The sequence below is a fragment of the Pantherophis guttatus genome, chromosome 4 (assembly GCF_059756535.1).
Source record: "Pantherophis guttatus breed Tessera chromosome 4, ASM5975653v1, whole genome shotgun sequence".
Classification (NCBI taxonomy): domain Eukaryota; kingdom Metazoa; phylum Chordata; class Lepidosauria; order Squamata; family Colubridae; genus Pantherophis; species Pantherophis guttatus.
Genome location: NC_142066.1, coordinates 133,889,645 through 133,897,037, shown reverse-complemented (window position 1 = coordinate 133,897,037; position 7,393 = coordinate 133,889,645). Strand labels below are relative to the sequence as shown.

The following is a 7,393-nucleotide window of genomic DNA, read 5'->3' as shown; positions in this document are numbered from 1 at the left end:
CTCTCTTTATGGTCTTTGTTGAATTATTATTCTTGTAGTCTTATGGGGTAGAGAGCAATTTCAATTATCAATTTCAGGGACAGAGAAATGCTCAAAGATCAAGTTTTATTAAGGAATGAAATAATTTAACTACTCATGGCTCAAGTTGGGCTATATGAATATAGTCCTGAAATTTATTACCTGATTCAGCAGTACAGTCATCCATAGTTAATGGAACTAGTTTGTTGGTTTCTCTGACAAATATTCTTCTGAATTGAGAATTGCTTCTAAAAATACTTTACTAAGCAGCAACTTCTACATTCTTTTGGATTCTTTCTTAAGTTGCGGTGTGTAGTTTTGGATATTTATTTATTCATTTTTAAATAGGGCATTAAGAAAATTACAGTTATGTTTATACATTTTTCAAACCATTTCTTTAAGTTTCTAGAGCTACAGCCACTTACATTTTAGGTATAGTTAGAAGCTAAACACAGGAAACTCATTCTTTTACTTTCCAGTAGCAAAACATGTAGGGAGCCAAGATTTGCCATGATTTTGATTAAAATAGAAACTTCCAATCAGTTTCCTGCTCAATTTGCAATGATCAATCAACTCAACTGTCCTCAACAACAGCTCTCCTTATTAAAAATGACCATTACTTGCTTGGGGTGCTTATAGGGACTGAACCTTAATCAAAATATATATCTTTTATTTATTCAGCTTCAGTTTTATTAATACACAATGCTAAATATACTTGCCTTTAGGAGTAAAGCCTATTTAATTCAAACCACTTTAAAACTCATGAAAACATTGCATTTTTAAAATATGACCTTGTTACATGTATATTTATCACTATATATTTAACAAATATCATTAGAATATATAAGTACCAATTGAGTTTAGGAACCGTTGCTTTCTTCATTTTGATTATGATCTTTCAGTATTTTAATTGATATCCATATAACTCTTATTATTTGCTGTTTTGTTGCCTATTAGGCTAGTTTAAAGAAAAGGATTTACAGGTCACTGAGTTAAAAATATTTCAGTGTGTCCTATTTGCAAGCTAATGCATATTATCTATATGAATAAGTAGCACAGGTTTTATTGCGTATCCTTGTGAAGAATCTCACTTCCCTCCATTGTGAAAGCTTCCCATGTATTCCTGCTCTGTATTTCCTGTCCTTTCACCAGTTGCTAATCTATAACCTTCTGGTACTCCAGATAAAGTTCTGAAACTTTTGCTGGATTGAATTTGTCAACAACCTTAACATAGCTTTTAACAGAAGAAAAAATAAGAAAAATTAACGAACATTTAACCTGAGAACAGAGATACTGAAGATAAGTAATTAAATCTTCCGATTTTTTAAAAATACTTATATATTAAATTGAACTATGTATAATAATTTATTCAGATGCCTCAGGTTTTTGGAACAGCATATTGAAAATGGTACTTAAGAATAATTGGATGAATATAAAATTAAAAGGGATATAATTCATCAATAGAATAAACATTTAATTAAGCCATGTACCTAAACTACTGCTAGTTGGACTACTTCAGCTTTTCCCTTTTCCCTGGAGTTCATTCTAAAAAAGTATATTTTCCATAAATATGGGAAAGGTGGAATAAACAACACTATATGATGTCACTTTCAAATTGCACACAGACTAAAAAAAAATCAAGCCTGAAAAGTATAATATTGTTAATACTTGTTTTTAATTTGAATTTACATACTGATTTTAAAATTACAAAATTGGCAGAAAATTCCCCTAATTTAATTGGAAAAGAGAAGTTGAACACAAATCTGTACATTTCCACAGCTTGTGATAGCTGATCTCAGTTGTCAGAATAGTTTCAGTGTTATAGTTCTCCCTAGGAGCATACCAATAAAATAAAAATTTTCATGAAAAAAAATTAATTTCTTGTGTGTATTCATCTTTAATTCTCATGTGTAAAAACTGAGCTGCATAATTTATCATATTAGACAGACAGACAGATAGATAAAATATTTATATATATGTGAATAAGCATTTATCTGGAGTTTCTGAACTTTTTTCATTATTTTGCCATGGAACGTTTTCAGAGATTTTGAATCCTTATGATGATTAATCTGTGTAAAAAAACATCAGAGCCTGGTGCTTTTCTTTATGAAGTATTATGGAATATTATGCTGTTTGTCAGCATAAAAAGTACTTATGCTCAGTAATTGGTTGTATCAACTTAGCGACGATAGCTTTGAATGCTTCCTTGAACTGGCATGTAGAATTTTAGCCAATTCCTCCATTGTGAATTGATTCAGCTCAGTAATACTGCAGTGGCATAACCTCAACCAGTAGTTAATGCAAGAAAGCCCTCAAGTATTCAAGAATCAGGCTTACACTTTTTAACAGAACTGTTTCTTTATTTACAAATAAAGACATGTAACATGATGTGAAACTGCAAATTACTTCACTAGCATTTAATTCATAAACATCTAGGTATTAATTGTCTTAATTGAAGTTTTGATTCATCCCTTGCCTAAGTCTGCAGTCTCGTTCATTTTGTGCTAGGATCCCTCGATAAGCTCATTGTCTGTCAGAACAAGGTGTATGGTAATTTACGGATTTTTTTTTCCTGTTCAACATCTTTTTGGACAAGATCTACCTCGTCATTAGAATTTCTTTATAACCCTAATATAATTAACTAGATTACAAAATTCAATTTTAGGTTTTTGAAAGAATAAGAACAATTGGGTATTTCCATTACTAATTTAGTTTTTACTATATTTCGTTGTTGGCATATTTCCTGCACATTAAGGAACATCGGTGGGACAATCCTGCATCCATGTAAACTCATAAACTTCACATAGTATTAAGAAGAAATGAAGATTGATTTCCTGTAACTACTTCAGAAAGCTATCTGAAATTACCTAGGCAAAATAATTTATCTTTCATTTTTTGCTAAGATGATTGTATGATACTTGACAATGGATTGAATGTTATCTATGTCTTTTCAAGATACAACTTTAATTTTTTTTTAAAAAAAATCCATTTAAGCAGAAAAGGCAGGACATTCCCTGAATTGAATTCTAAAGTCTGATTGAGGTTTGCTTTGTAAGCACAAAGAACCCTTTTTTGAGATTGCATGCCTAACTACTCAAAAATATAAATAAGCAAGCTGGTTTTCTTCATTTCCCCCACCCCCAGATCTAATGCTATTAAGTAGAACTGTCTTTAAATGCACATATCTTATGACATTTTAAGTCATGCTTTTGCTATTTATCCATCAGATTTAGAAACTACCCATCTTTCAAAGAGGAATCCATATTTCCACTATTGTTGGATAACTTGGTGTAAATAACTTTGGGATTCTCAGTAGCATAACTATAACTGAATGTTACATATCAAGGTATTAACAGTGGTATTTTCAAAATTGTTATTAGGCGCTATAGCAGGGATGAAATGTTCCCGGTTTGGACCGGATTGCCCAATCCGGTAGCGATGGCGGCGGGTGGTTCAGAGAACCAGTAGCAAAAATCCCTGCACGCGCACACACACACCCATGCCCAGTTGAGCCGCGCGATCATCAGAGGCTTTTTTTTTTTTACTTTTAAAAGCATTTTTTCTACAACCTCTTTGGCCGAAAAAATGCTTTTAAAAGTAAAAAAAAAAAAACGCCTCTGCTGATTGCGCGACTCAGCTGGGATTGTCAGAGGCTTTTCAAAGCATTTTTTTCTGCAACCCCTTCAGCTGAAGAGGTTGTAGGAAAAAATGCCTTGAAAAGCCTCTGGCGATCCCAGCTGACTTGCCTGATCATCAGAGGCTTCTAAAAGCATTTTTTTCTGCAACCTCTTAAGGTTGTAGAAAAAATGCTTTTAAAAGTAAAAAAAAAAAAGTTGGCCATGCCCACCCAGTCACATTAACCCCCCCACATACACACCAAGGCACACCCACAGAACTGGTAGTAACAAATTTTAGATTTCACCCCTGCGCTATAGTACTCACAGTTTCAGCAAATAATGTTATTGGAATCATTTTTGGTGTTTGATGAACTGTAAACACAATTGAATGTGCCTCCAGAAAGTAATTGTTTATCCTTCTAGCAAAATTCAGAATTCGATGAATAAATTCATGCAATCCACACTCTATTGATAGAAACACAAGGTAGGTAGGTGTTGGAACTATAATTATAGAGTAGATTATCTCGGAGAGCAAAAGTGGTCATATCTTAAAAGGGTAAGCAAAAAATGCCCTGAATAATAGTCAATCTGGCAGAGATAGCAGTGTGTACATATGAGAGCGACATTTTTATAACTCGGAATACAGCAATTAGTTATACATATATTCATTTTTATAAATGTAATATTGAGATCCACATTAATTTTCTTAAATCTAGTCTAAAAAGAGTTTTGGATTCCCAAGAGTAATGTTTATCAACCTCACTAACTTCGAGATGTTAACTAACTTCCCCAGCCCCTGCTCTAGACAAAGGGAGAATGTGAGATTTTATGTTGGGAAATAAATTATAGTGTTCTTGAACCAATTATTTCATGTAGTAAAACTGAACAGCACTTTAGAAATAATGTGGAAGGGACCACAAACACTGCCTATCTGCAACTCTTTAAAGCAGCAGTCCTCAACCTTTTGGGCACCAGGGACCAGTTCCATGGAGTGGGTTTTTTCGCAGACCAGAGGGGGCGTGGTTTTGCATGCTACCTGCATCTTGCAAATGGGACTTTGCTTGTTTGCACGGCCCAGTTTTTGGCACACCGTGGACAGGTGCTGGTCCACGGACCCGGAGTTGGGGACCCCTGCTTTAAAGCATCCACATCTTTTGCCAAGATTGAGCTGCCATTAATCCCAGGAAAATGCACAGCTGCATGCAGGAGTTGCAAACAGAGGCATTCTTTCCTCCTCCAAAGGAGCTTTGAGGAACATAATGCACAGCTTCATTCACCAAAATAACCTAATATCTAATAGATAAGTATTTCTGTTTTGCCAAATATAGAACTCCGGTTCTCAGTGTTAATGTTATTCTAACTTTCCTTGTAGCAAATCTCACAATATTCTCTCCTTGCTGAAAATGTAAAAGGAAACAAAAAGAACTAGTTTGGATGAGTCCTGATGAATGGTTAGTATGCTTAAAGCATAACATAAGATATAATTTGTAGGGTTGTATGGTGCTTTGAGTCCAATTTAAAAAAAATGCTTCAGAACAAACAGCAATGCAAACATAGCACCTGTCTGCCACCTTTTAAAGTAGCCTCATATTGTGTTGAAATAAATATTTCTGGGAGATACATCTGCTGTAAAAAGTTTTTTTTTTTAAATTAAATTTACCATGGTGAACACTTTGCTTGCAATAACTATTTGTTTAAAAGCAAATTATATTTTATATTTTTTTTCACTATAAAACTTTCATTGCATATTTTGTTACTGTTTATGCTATAAAATATTAAAGTTTAGATGTTTCTTTTGTCTTGTATGTTGTATATGATTTAAAAGCTTCTATCTGGCTAAGAACCTTTGAAAGTAAGTTTAATGCAGGGTGCTAAAATTGGGTATTGTCAGACAATCTCATAGATTTTTTTTTCTTCTCTCATTCAAAACAAGGACAACAATGCAAAAAAAGTAGTAAACATAAAATGTATTAATATGACCCCAAATTTAGAGATGATTGGGAAAATTAAAGTATGTTTTGGGGCAACATAAAAAAGGACATCGCATCAGGACATGGGCAAGAGTTTGTGTCTCCCTGGATCTACAAGGGCAAAATCTCTGCAAATAAGGATCCCCCTAAAATCTTCCCACCATCAATGCTGAAGAGACTTATCCCAGTGGGCTCTGGAAATGGTATATCTATATTTGTTTAGGGTTAGATTGTATAGATACACTGATCTATTTAAGTTTGCCAATAGAATTCAGGAGCTCTGGGCTATTTGGGCAATCAATGTCCATAATTCTTTTATTATTCATTTGGGCTTCTCTAAGATTAATTGACCTAAATATTCAGATGAGAGGCCAAGACTACAAATGACATCGGTAGCTGTCTGTTGACAACAGAGGCATCAGATTCTAACTCCTGAGATTAGAATTGAATATTAGCTTCTAGCCTAAGACTGCATTAGTCACACATTTTGGCATTCCCAACTAAGTCCTAAGGAAATTTAATTGAATAGTTTCATAAGACCTTAGGTTAATGTATGGATCAAGTTGTATCCCTTCTAACAGTTGGACAACTGTTTCAGCTGTAAATAATTTGATTGCTATTGTAATGTAGTTTGCCCCGTTACCTATAAAATTTAGTTATTACTAGTGCACTCTTTTTGGGAGTAGAAGTGGAATAATGTACTTGGCTGTTGATTTCCTAGAAATACTACACCCAAGTATTAAACCATTTGACTTGCTCTAATTCATGGGAATCAACTGTCCAAAAAAGTAAAACTAACGGGGAAAAAGGAAGCTGCCAGGGTTCTTAGTACTCACTTCATTCTATGAGACAATTGCATTGTCAGCATAGAGTAGATTTTGGAGACGTCAATTAGCTATTTTAGGCACATGAATATCAACTCTCTGAAAGATTTTAATCAGACAGTTCATAAGATATGTTAAAAAGCAATGGTGATAAATTACATCCTTGTTTTACCACTCCCCCACCCCCACCCTGATAACCTGGATAAAGTCAGAAAGATCCTCTACCTGGCTATATCATATGCTAAGCCAATTTTATTGTATAGCTCATAAATTAGGACCAAAAATCCTGACAGAAAGGTTCAAATTGGATAAAAAGTGCTAAGGATTTGACTTTGTTAAAAATGAATGGGAACTTTCATTATCTGATAATGATGAACATATTATTGCTAAGATTTGTAAAATGTTATTGAAATTGAATTTGGAAAATGAACATGTTAACATTGTATGATTCAGTGGGCAAGAAATTTTGGATATAATGTGATGCTTGAACAATGGGAAAATATGTGGACGAAGGGTTTAAAATTTACATTAAATTATAATCTAAAAGAGAATTTCTATAATATGATGCATTGTTGGTATTTAACACCAGTTATCCAAGATGTATAAAGGCATGTCAAATGAATGTTGGAAGTATAAAAATAAAGAAGGAACTTTTTATCATTTATGGTGGACATAAGATAAAGCAAAAAAAAAAATGGAGTATGATTCATATTTTAATACAGAAAATTCTAAAAACGGAGATAAAAATGAAACCAGAACTTTTTCTTTTGGGCCTCATGGAAAAAGAATTGGAGAAAAAAATTGGAACTTTGTTACTATATATGTTGACAGCAGCAAGACTATTTATTGTATATGCAAAAATGGAAGGATACTTCAATTCCTACCATGGAAGAATGGTTGCAGAAGTTCATGGCATTGGCGTAAATGGCAAAACTGACTACTTTGATTAAAGAAAAGAACGTAA

General features: G+C 33.5%; 1 long non-coding RNA gene across 1 annotated transcript; it reads left to right on the top strand.

Annotated features, from left to right (window-relative positions):
- The first annotated feature begins 3,241 nt into the window (after nucleotides 1–3,241).
- Nucleotides 3,242–7,393, top strand: LOC148114356 (uncharacterized). The gene is made up of 3 exons (XR_015734065.1): nucleotides 3,242–3,364; nucleotides 5,008–5,086; nucleotides 7,152–7,393. It is a non-coding gene; the product is annotated as an uncharacterized LOC148114356 (long non-coding RNA).